Source organism: Heterocephalus glaber, unplaced genomic scaffold (genome assembly GCF_053883595.1).
Source record: "Heterocephalus glaber isolate CG9 unplaced genomic scaffold, H.glaber_assembly_v1.0 deba00001577, whole genome shotgun sequence".
Classification (NCBI taxonomy): domain Eukaryota; kingdom Metazoa; phylum Chordata; class Mammalia; order Rodentia; family Bathyergidae; genus Heterocephalus; species Heterocephalus glaber.
The window spans coordinates 10,386,622-10,399,159 of record NW_028258358.1 but is presented as its reverse complement, the minus strand read 5'-3'; the positions used below and the strand labels follow the sequence as shown (position 1 = coordinate 10,399,159).

At 37.3% G+C, this 12,538-nt stretch overlaps 1 long non-coding RNA gene across 1 annotated transcript in view; it reads left to right on the top strand.

Moving 5' to 3' along the window:
- LOC106009416 (uncharacterized) overlaps positions 1–9,541 on the top strand; it is a 259,976-nt gene extending 250,435 nt beyond the window's left edge. The window contains exon 13 of the long non-coding RNA XR_015443704.1: positions 2,725–9,541. This is a non-coding gene — a long non-coding RNA (uncharacterized LOC106009416). The remainder of the gene's footprint in view (positions 1–2,724) is intronic.
- The last annotated feature ends 2,997 nt before the right edge of the window (positions 9,542–12,538 follow it).

The following is a 12,538-nucleotide window of genomic DNA, read 5'->3' as shown; positions in this document are numbered from 1 at the left end:
ATAATGATTGGATGAAATAGGGAAGAGTTCATGAAACAGAGAACAGAATTAAACTTTGAATGACTGTAGAATACAAACATGGAGAAGTACAGGTCTTTAAAAGTACAAACAACAGTTCTAACTTAAAAAATTGGATCCATTTCAGTTTCCTGAAAGGGGAAGTGATGAAAAAAATTTATATTCACTTACTTATATCATTTCAAAGCTAAAAAATAATTAAATGAAATATACATATAAGTATATTTGAACTTTTTGGTATATAAACAAGCAAAATATCTTTGGCCCTTATCATTGCAATTTAGTATGATCTGTTCAATTCACAGGCAAGAACAGGTGCCTGAATAGTGTAGTAATTTGCTCCATAAGTGGTATAGAGTCCCCCCTTGCCTGTGGGGAAAATAGATCAACTTTCACCCACAGTAGATGCCTGAAACTGCAGATAATAACAAATCCTGTATATATTATATTTTATCCTGGATATGCACAGCTATATTAAAGTTTAATTTATAAATTAGGCACTGAAACAAATTAACAATAACTAATAATAAAATAGAAAAATTATAACGATGTACTGATACTATGACAGTGCTCTGACAACCAAGATCCATACTAAGTGACTAAGTAGCATGTACAGTGTGGCTATGGTGGACAAAGGGATGATTCTCATCTAACATATTCTGGACCAAGCTGATATGAGATTCATTGTGCTCCTCAGAAGAGTGTGCAATGTAAAACTTCTGAATCAATTATTTTTGTTTTCCATTTACTATTTTCACACAGAGTAAACTGTGTGTGCTTGAAACCGTGAAAAGCAAACTCCTGATCAGGAGGACTGCTATGTCACTTACAGGGTGAGTCTCTTCTTACTAAGCCATGAGGAAGAGAGTGGGCTTAGGCTGCTCTGAATCACCTTCTTGGAGTTCTGGAAGCTGGCAGTTTAGACTTGGTGGACCATATGATGGTCTTGCATGCTAAAAATTACTTAAAATGATAGAGAATTGAATGGACAAGAGAATGGACAACAACTTGATTCACCAAATCCCACCCCGCCCCCCGCTCTTATCCCCAGTGAAGATATTTGTGTGCTTCTATTTCAAGTGTCAAGCACCTTGGATTTGAATTCCAACTCTACCATTTAGAGACTGTGAGATCTCTAATCTATAGACCTCCTCTTTCTCAGTTTTCTCATTTAAAAAATACAGTACAACATATAGCTATGAGAGTTAAGTTAACTAATATTTGTAAGGAAATGGATTCAGCACACAGTACATGATAGCAATAGTGGTTATTTGACTTTATGGATTCCATTGTCTATTGTAGATTCGCTCACTGGATACTGCATTAAACTCCCTATTGACCTTTAATCATACCTAATTCAGTATCACAGGTTCTCAGGGACTTGGAAAATGCTTTGGAAGGAAATCAGTTGAATAAAATAGATATGACATATTTGTTTCTGTATGATCTAACCTGAAATCCTACTATTATGATAGTAAGGGAATAAAGAAGAAAATATAAAAGGATATACAAAAATTTAAATAAAGGGCCAGGGATTTAGCTTAGTGGTTCTGCACCTGCCTTGCAAGCACAAGGACCCGAGCTCGATCCCTGGTACCCCCCCAAAATTTTAAATAAGTAAAATGATAAAGGGGGAAGAGATAAAAACAGACAAAATACTTCAATATAGTTTTGGAAGGTGAAAAGTAAAGATTTAAAGGAGAATGAGTGTAAAAATATTGAACCATAACTTCCTACAGTGAGAGATAATTTTCATCAAAGCATCCTAGAAAAAAAATTTTTTTAAATGGAGCACTAGTTATTTGGGAAAATAGGAGTAAGAGAGGGATTGAAAACAGAATGATTTCTAAGTTTTTCTGAGGAATAGCTAAGAGTATGTCTTTCCTTGACCCTAAGAAGCTGGGCAAGCCAATACTTTTGTGGCCACCAAAGACATCAGGAACTCTTTCCAGGTTTCTGCCACAGGCCAAGCCTGAAGATGGCTTTTTGCCTCCTCTCTACTCCCTTTCACGTCCATAGATAAGACAGACACAGTCTCATAGACCCTGGATGGTATAGCCCCAGGAGACAATTACATTATGTATCTTCTGTTCCCATCCTGCATATACCCCAATCATGAAACAATCATGCTATGTTCCACCTAAACCACGTAGGCCATATATCACTATTTACCCTTCCTTCTCTTTCTGCTTGCTTTCCACTGTAAATAAAGAGTGCCTTAGCTCCATTACCGGCCATTAGCTCCTGACGAGCTAAGGTTCCACCTGGGCCCAATTTTCAAGAATGGTCTTTGTTTCTTCATCTCCCACCACTCTCCCTGGCTTTGGACCATATGCTGTGCAAGTCGCTGCTGGTTTCCAGGAATACACAGCAGAGTCTAAACACAGGATATCATAAAACTCAGTGCACTTATCAGTTGAATGGCCAAACTCACTTTGAATGCATGAATTTATTTGAAAGTTTGAAGATCATCATAGTCAAATGCTCAGAACCAAATTTCTATAAATATGTTAATTGTAAATATCATTGATTTAAAATTTATATTCAATGAAAATCTTTCAAAAGTTATTCACCCTCTTTATCATGTTTGATTTCAGTTAGTATTTTACATCAGTAATACATATACTAGGTGTTAACCAAACAGGACTGCAAGCAAAATATGAAATTAGTCTGGAGTAGAAATGATTTATGTTCACTTCTTGTCAGATACCTGGATGGCTTCAGCCTGAGTAAATATGGCAAGAATACAGATGTCTCCCTTGGTTGTTCCTCTTCAGAGAGACTCCAGCAACATCAAATATTATCCTTGTGGACTGCAGGCATCTTTTTGCCCCAGAAATAGAAGCTGGCTGAGAGGGGGCTTACAGAATTGGCAGTCAAGTAAGAAGAGAACAGGCATCCCATGGTAACAAAGGTCTATTCCTGCATGGACAGATGGTGAGCCCTGTTTGAGATGGATAAGAATCAGATAGAAGAGGTCCAGCTCAGCCCGTTTTGACAGCCAGTGACTAGGTGCTCCCTCTTTTCTAATGCTGTGGCATCCGCATGCACCTTCAAGGACTAACATGTCTCCTGGATGTGAGGCACAAATGGAGAAACCCTAAATTAACTGACCATCAACCTAGAGTGATTCAGAACACCTGGAATTCATTAGCTGTAATAAGGTTACTCGCTTTCAGGGGGAAAAATGGGAGTTTGAGATACTGACTTCATTACAGAAAAGTAAATTGCTATAATTTTTCTGTTGTTTTAAAACAAATTTGGGTATCATTTGACTGGAAAATGCATACCCACTAGCACTGTTATTCCACCTCCACTCAACTTCTACTGGAATACATTCTAGCACTGTTGAATCATACATCATTTTGCCTTCTGTATATTTTCCCTTTGAGAAAATAATTATTCCTCTAAAAATAACTTCACCTCTATGAAGATGAATTCAGACTTTCGCTAATTTTAGTCACTATCTTTTCCCTGAATTCCAAATCCACTTTCCAGCAGTTTCTATGTATAAGTTACTCACGCTATTCCTGAGATATAAATTCCATTTTCTCATCTTGGTCCTTTAAGTTGGGTCTGCATATTTGCCCTGGCCAGTTAAAACTCGATGGCAACATTTTCCCTTGATCTCTGCCCTTTTTTTGGGCTCACATATGCTGCCTTCTCTCCTAGGACCTAGATTTCTGACTCATACTTTTAGTTTGACACCTTCCTCTGACATTTTGGTGCTCTACACTTATCTTTCTTTTAGTAAATATCTGGATCTCCTCCTTTCCTCTCATTCTTCACACCCATTGATGACTATGTGCTCTTCATTGAGTCTCTACAGTATCTTTAATATTAGTCTCCACTTTTGAATTATTGTAATCACATGAAGGTTCACACTCAGACCACAAAAATGTCTTCCTACCTTGGGATCTTGCTTCCAGTTTCCACCATTGAAATATAAGAGGCACTGCAGAATAATCTTCCTAAAGCTTCTTTATTTATTCTTAATCTGGGCTCCTACAGGTATTTTCAAGTTGGATTTAAAGTTGGATTATCAAGCAAAGTTACGAACACTGAACAAATGTTTTTTCAAACTTCGCTGTTTGAGTAGTGGAAAGTTCGCACTTGGAGCCGTTCGACAACCAAAGTATCAATGAAGTTGTAATTAAGCTTTGCAGTTGTCTTGACTTAGGTTCGAGCAATCTCACATTTATTTTTGTTTAATGATTAGGAATGTATGTAGCTTTCAGAACATTTACTCACTAAAAAGGATTTATATAATCATGAGTAGTTCCTTGAACTTTTTAAGTTTTCATTATGAAGGCATGGTTACTTTAATCATTCACTAAATATTCATAATGCATTTGTGAGACAACTCCATTGAGCCAGAACTTAGGCAAATGTTAAAATACGGCTTCAGTTTACTGAGACTTTACCAACCTTTAAACACATGCCTCATGTACATAATGTTCTTAACACATTTTTCATACGTTGTAAAGGAAGATACCACTGAAGTGGATCTTTTATATTTCTCATATTCTATTGATAGAATGAATTACATTAAAACAGAGAATAATGTCAGGGCCATTCACAACTCAGTCCTAGAGAGTTTGTTCAAACAAAAATTGATGGGCTTGAGATGGAGCTAAATGGTAGAGTATTTGTCTAGAATGTGCAAAGCTCTGGGTTCAATCTCCAGCCAGGAAGGAAGGAAGGGAGGGAGGTGGGGGGGGGAGAGATAGATAGAGAGAGAGAGAGAGAGAGAGAGAGAGAGAGAGAGAGAGAGAGAGAGAAAGGAAAGAAAGAAAGAAAGAAAGAAAGAAAGAAAGAAAGAAAGAAAGAAAGAAAGAAGGAAGGAAAGAAATTATAGAAGGCAAAGACTGAGTAGTCAAAGATTCAAAGTTGCTTATATTACTGGAGATTTTTCTTGACACCTCCTGTACATGAGATTTTGAGAGAAGCAAGTCAGTAGAGCATTTTCTAATTTTGCTATCACTGCTTTCTCCTTAGCCTCATCTCAAAGTTAATTATGAGCTGCCCAGTTTTGCACAGGATTAGTTTCCTACTGCATTAGCCAGCCTTCCTCTTTGCTGGGACCCAATACCTGATACCCATAACTTAAAGGAGAGGAGTTTACTTTAGCTCACAGTTTCAGAGGGTTCAGAATGTGGTTTGCTGGCTCTAAGGCAAAAACATCAAGGAGGAAGGGTGTCATGGAACAAAGCAGCTTAGTTCATATTGGCTGGGAAGCAGAGCAGGGGAGAAGCACTGTAGAGGAAGGGAAGAAGGAGTAGATATAGCAGCCAAGGATACACCTCCACAACCCAACCAGACACATCCAGAAATATGCTCCACCAATTCCTGGGTGTCTCCCAAGCCAGCCAAGTTGATGAAATCAAGCTTAACCCTCCATTCTTACCCATGTGTGCAATGAAATTGAGTAAGATTCACTTGGTTTTGTTGAAACTGGAACCCATGTTTACCATTGTTCTTTGTGAAGGCGGAAAAATAGAAAATAAAATGAAAAGCTGTGATTGCATCTGGGGAAATAGAGGCTCAGATTTCCTGACCATCTAAGTCAAAATGATGGTTCTGTACACCTTTTGCATGATTGTCTGTATTCTGAATAGGTTAATTCCCCCAAAACACAAAACAGCAATAATACACAACTCAATCATTATGCATGAAGCAATCTTTTTGAAAATATACTATTTACAATAATAGAATGTTGGACAAGTCAAAATCACATCCCCAAGAAACTTAATTCTACTGCAGGAGATAAATATGAACAGAAATGACTGTAAAATGCAATAAAATGCTAAATGTTCTAAGAGAGGCATAAAAATACTGTGGGAAAGAAAGACACATTCATGTGGCTTTTAAAGAGCTAAGGTTAGGGGAGGAGTTGGGATCTAACCGGAGCTCTAAACCCACAGTAAGACTTCAAGAAGTGAAAGATGGTACTGGGAGTAGGAATGCAGAAGCAGTTCCCAAGTAATGGGATGAGAATGGGAAAACCCAAACAAACCAAAGCATAGAGGTCCTGAACTGTAACTTTTCTTCAAGGAAAGAAGAGAAGATAAATGAATTCCAACAGATTGTTCCTAATTGTTTTCCAGAAAGAACTGAACTTGTTAGCCTGGGTGTATAGAAGACATTGTTCTTCTAATGTGAATATGAAGTTTATGTTGATATGCTCCCATGTATTACGTGAAAATTCAGATTAAATCATTAGTTACCAATTTATAAAGTAGTAAAGATATTTTTCTCTTTTTAAGTGAAAATTAACTTCTTAATAAAGAGATACCAAATGATTAATAAATTTGCCACTAGTAAGAACCACAATGGTATCTACATTTTACCTGGAGTTGGAAACAGTGTTGGGTGCCTTTTGCTCCTAGTGGGAAATGGATGCAGATTGGAAAAGGAAGTTGTAGTCACTGAACATCTGGATTAAGAAACATTGAATGGAAGTGTTTGGCATGTGTGTTTTCCAGATGTGAGCATGTTGAATCAGTCTGATTCTTTGTTTTCTGATTGGTATGTAAGATAAGAATTTTCTTAATATAAGCTCATGCATTCATTACCATATGTTGGTACTGTTAGTTCTTGTAGTTATACAGTAGTATCTTTTACATATTTGGAAAATGTAAAAGCTGAGGAAAATATATGTTGGAAAGTTATTTCAATGCATGCTGGATTTCTCAGAATATAATTATATCAAACCTAAATATAACTACACAGATGACCAAATCTTTAAAATTTCAAGTATATTAAATTTTTAAACACTTATTTTGAAGGAATTTGTGTATTACAGTTTTCAGAAAATTTTATAGTTAAATAAAATGGCAAAATTTACAAAAATTATTACTGTTTTTTAAGAAAAGGACCACAACATGGAGCACTAGAATAATTCATTGCCTGAAATTAACCCTGAAATAATAAAGACACTAGCAAGCCTAGCATAACACACAAATGGCTGTACATAACCTGCAAATAGCATGCTAGGGCAGCTTTCTTGCATGCTGATTCTTTGATTACTATGGTGCAATCTCCCTTTCAGAAAACAGAGAGAGGAAGATTAGAAATTAGATACTTGGACATTGTGTTAGGTGATTGGGCAAGTCTTTGACATCCTTTGCTTTGGTGTGAATGTTTTGCCCCCAAATCTCTTTTTCATTTAACTAGTATCATTAATGTGATGGTACTGAGGGGTGGAGCCTTCCAGGAGATGCTTGTGTTATGTGGGCAGAGCCCTTCTTCCCTTCCACTGTAGAGCAACATGAAAGACATACTATCCAGGAAGCAAAGAGTGAGACTTCACCAGACCTCAAGCATCCAGTGCCTGGATCTTGGACTTCCCAGCCTCTAGAACTGTGAGAAAGTAATCTCTGTTACTTAGACCCAATCTCTGGTGCTTTGTTATAACATTACAAAGAGAAACCTTCCCAGTGTCAGTTTATTCTGGCATAGATTTCAATAGCAAATGAAATAAGGAAGTATTGCACTAATCTAACTAATGCTTGACACTTAGTAGGAATTCATTACATGTTAATTTCTTTCTTTTCTACTCTAATGGAGTAGCAAATAAGGAAGGTTGAGTTGGTCTTACAGAATATCTGGCTCTTTCCATAAGTCAGTGGACAGGAAATCAGCCAGGCACATGACAACTCATGAACAATAAGAAATGTGGCTTAAAGGCCAACTTTCCAAACCTCAACAACACAAAACTTTAACCCACTTTCCAAACAGCCTTCAAAAACAAACATCTATCCATGAATCTACATACTTCCTGATTCCATTACTTGTTTTATGAAAGAATATAAGATAAATTTGTATTAACTTTTTATAGTCATTGTATCCTTTTTCCTACCCACCCTGCAGTGCAACCTACAGTGTTTCTTTTTTCCTTAGGCAGATAATAAGCAGCTCACCTTGTTGGGAATTTCTTTTTTATTTTTATTCAGGATCCTTGAATTACAACTGGTTAAGAATTGAAATTGTATTTGGAGGAAAGAAATTCTAGATAGGTTATTTCTTTTTTATTATTATTAACATAGGTCTTTTCAACATCTGTTATATCTTATTGAAATTCAACAAGCTAAACACAGCTGCTATTCCACAGCAAAGTGGGAATAAGGGGTGGAAGAAGTGACAAAGAATTTTTTTCCAAAGGATGGGGGATCTGAAGAAAGAGAAAAGTATGGGTTTTTGTTGTTTTCTTTTTATTTTTTTGCTAATATTTAACCTGAGTGTAGTAGAGTATTTTTTGAACTTCCTGAGAACTGTTGTATAACAGACTGACAGATATAATGAGTACAAATTCAAAATAGCACTTAGCAAAAAAAAAAAAATCAGGGAAAGGTGTATTTGAATCTACTTCTGTTTCTCAGAGATATGTTTATGTCTTTGTGAAATAATTTACAGTTTGTCTTTTCCCCTAAAATATGAAACTAGGTCACATAGCACACCATTTCCTCAAAAACTGGCTTGTACACATCCAAAATGAAATGGTAATCAACAGCTACAGGCCCTGAGATGGTCAATGATACCCTGGGAGATAAGTGAGAAGCTATTTGTAGCAACTAAATCAGTGTTTCTTATCTTTCCTATCCTGCCCCCTCCCCCCGTAGCTCACATCGATCTGTGTTAGAAACTCAAGCACAGTTTTAAAAGCCATTTTCTGTACTGAACAAGCATTTAAAATAATCTGCAAAAGTGAACAAAAACCTAACATTGAAATGTTGCCTTCTTCCAGAATGGGATCACTGGAAATTACCAGGTTAATCACCTTCCTCTCTGCCCACCTTCCTTCCCTTGGCTTATTTTCAAAAAGGCAAAGTCAAAGCAACATTTCATTTTGTCCATTATATTAAAGCATAATAAATGAATGAGAAGCCAGAACATCCATCTCCATACTCCAGAACAACTTAGCGTAAAATGCCTGTGGACTGGAACACTGAACTCAATAGCAGAATTTATCACGTTTTTCTATTTGAAACTTTGATACAGAATAAAAGGGGTTGATAAAGAATAAAAGGGGTCAGTAATATATGTAAGAAATATTTCAAAAAAAGAACAAAATCTTGCTCAAGGGAAGAATCTATTTTATACAACCTAAGGTCCATTGCAGTCAGAGCTAAACTTGAAAATACTTAAATGATGATTTATCAACAACTTTCAGAAACTTGAATGAACATGACAGTAAGTGAAAACCAGTGCCATGATCTAAATTGTCCAGTTAAAATGTCCAGATTTTCTCTTATTTCATGAAAAACTTGTGCATTCTATGTGAACACCAACATATATGAGATGGTGAGAAACAAAATGGTTGTGTTTTTGTTTTTGTTTGCTAAACCCAGTACCAAGGGCCTTTACACTGAGCTATATTCCACCACCCTTTTATATTTTTTGTTTTGTGTCAGGGTATCAGTAAATCCCTACATTCCCCAGATTGGACTCAACCTTGAAATCTTTCTGCCTCAGCCTCCCAGAGTGCTGGAATTACAGCCATGCACCACCATACCTGGACTAATGATCATAATTTTTTTTACAGTGCAAATGAACCCAATCACATTTCTAAGTGGAGAAAACCATTGTGATATGCTGGAAAGGTAAGAAGGAGAACAAATTGGAGCAAAGTATTCTACCTGTAACACTAAAGGCTGTTCTTAACTTGATGACATATTTCTAGTGTTACCCTGTTGTATATCTGACATTACATTCCTTTTTCCCTAATCTCACTAGGATTATTAAGGGATTCTACAAACAGGCAGTTACTGTAATGGAGTTTCAATGTGAGCTGGTCAATGTGGCATTAACATCAAGTAAACTTACTTCAAATATCACCATTGCCAGAAGAGAGGTTTTATGCTTGTAGAGGGAAGGAATATACAAGAGAAACAAGGAGGAAAATCTTGGCAGGAGCCCTTCTTTGCATATTTCTAAGGAAAGGTTGGCCCTGGTGAATACTTAGGAAAACAATATTAACGCTGCTACTTCAGAAGATCCATGGGGAAATCTGATAAATATCTGATGAAATTAGTCTCCAGCATAATTACATTAAAGTCAAATTTATTTAACTTTTTCTACGCTTGGTTATCTTTGCACAGCCCAAAACGATGCTAATTGGCAACCTAGCTTCTAATGAGTTTATACCACTGGTGGTTCATTAAGTTCAACTTTTATAATGCAAATGAAAAGAAATTGAAGCTGTTTTTTTAAAAGTTAACAATTTAACTTTGAGGGTGTTGTTTTTAAAAAGATCCTATGAAGTTTTAAATTCACACTGATTTTTTTTACTGTGAATATTTTAAAGAATGTCAATTTTAAAAAGCATAATATGTGTAAAGTATTATTCATACTTCTAGACAAAAAATAAAACTAAGGGAAATTGTAAACATGAGAGAAACCCTAGGCTACTTACCCTGCCAGCATTGGAAGGACCTCTTCTTTGAGAATTTACCATAAGAAAAGTTCTTTACACTTGAATTACCCTCAACTCTTTCATTGGTTATACCTCTTGCATATGTTCTCCAAGAACTCATAACTTAACAGGATATACAATAAATGAAAAAATAACACAAAGGCTTTTTATTATTGATATTGGGGATCGAACTTGGGACCTTGGACTTGTGAGGCAGGAGCTGGAACCACCGAGCTAAATCCCCAGACCCACAAAGACTATTTTTAAAAATAGAAATTTAATGCATTAAATCACTATATACACAAGGAATAAAATTGTTATCTATAATATTGTCTAAGAATCCTGATGTGTTTCTATTTCAAATGAAACAATGTTAAAATGGAAATCATACTGTTGTCTTAGTCTTGCATGAATCTCTAAAGTTAAAACAAATTATGTTCATTCAGTGCCCACACATTTATAAAAGCCTAAATATTTATGCACAATTTGCTAAGGGATGATGCCAGATGCAGCCCAGTATGAATAGATTATTGCCACCTCCAGTGTTTGTAAAGGTATGACTGGTGAAAGAATATTGGTAAAGAGTATTACTTTAGGGGCCGGGGGTTTAGCTCCGTGGTTCCGCCACCTGGCCCGCAAGTGCAAGGACTCAAGTTTGATCCCTGATACCAAAAAAAAAAAAAAAAGGATTTCTTTCAAGAGACTTCTGTTAGATTATTGGGTTATCTCTCACTTCAACACAGGGTTGTAATGACACCTGTCTATAGGCTGATTTAAGAAGCTTAAAGGCTGCCCGGGCCGAGAGGTTGCAGGCTGACTGGGACCTGCTTCCTCTGGCTTGCTCCACCAGCTTGCGCCTGGGACAGCTTGCCATGCAGAGAAGCTTGAGACCCAGACAGGGTGAGCCTTCCCCGCCCACCTCCCGGCACGCCGACCAGCCCCCAGCTTGGCCTGGGGGGGGGGGGGCTCCAACAACAGGTCCCGCCCCCACACCACCCCACACCACCCTCTGGCCTTTTGGCAGTGCAGCTTCCTGGTTCCGCACTACAAAGGCACAGGAGGACATAAAAGCCATTGTTCTGAGCTGCAGAAGTGAACAACAGAGAGAGGGCCTCTCTGAGGTTCCCTGAAGAAAACAAGCCCACTTGGGCCGGGGATTTAGCTCAGTGGTTTCGCCGCCTGCTGCACAAGCAAAAGGGACCCGAGTTCGATCCCTGATACCAAAAAAAAAAAAAAATTGGAAAGAAAACAAGCCCACTGGAAAAGTGAAGAGAATCTCTGCAATAAAGGCACACCAGACCACAGTGCTTGATAAGTTAGAGGGCTCTTCACCTTCCATCAGAACCTGGACTATCTTCAGGGGAAGGTCAGCTGAAACCTGAACTAAAACCTTTTAGAGCTCAACCCTGCAGGAGGACAGGGAGCTCAATTTAGGACTTGCAGCCAGAAATCTGCTGAATCTCACGGGTCTGGGACTAGCTTGCTGAGACTCATTGACTTATAACTGCATACTGCTCCCCACGTTATCTATTGTCACAGCAGAGACATACCCTGTAGGAGGCCCTTCATTTGTATTTTTTATTTGTTATTTTCAAAATTACCGCTATTTTTTTTTGCTCTTATTTTTTATATTTTTTTCTTTGCTACTCTTTAAAATTTTTTATTTTTCTTTCTCTTCTATTTTCTTTCTCTCTGTCTCTGTGCCTTGCTCCCTTGCTTTCCCACACTGTTCTTCATCTCCCCTTTGTATTCCAGTTCTGGCCTTAATTTATATTTCTTCTTTATTTCTCTTTTCTTCTCTTTCCTTCTCTTGTCTCTGCTCTCTAGCCTCACTGCTAACCTTCCCCTATCCTTCTACCTACATATTCCTCCCTCCCCAACTCCTTCTAACTCCCCATCCTGAGTTCCTATATTGAAGAGTTTATCCAATATAAGCATATGTTGGGTTGGTCCTTGATTTTGATTTAATTCACACAGTTAAAGGTGATAGATTAATAACTACCACAAATTGTCATTTACTAAGATGTACTTGATGCTACGGTGTTGCTGATTGTATCACTTGGGCTAAGGTGTTGTGATTGATCTAATTAGTTGTCCTTCCTGGTA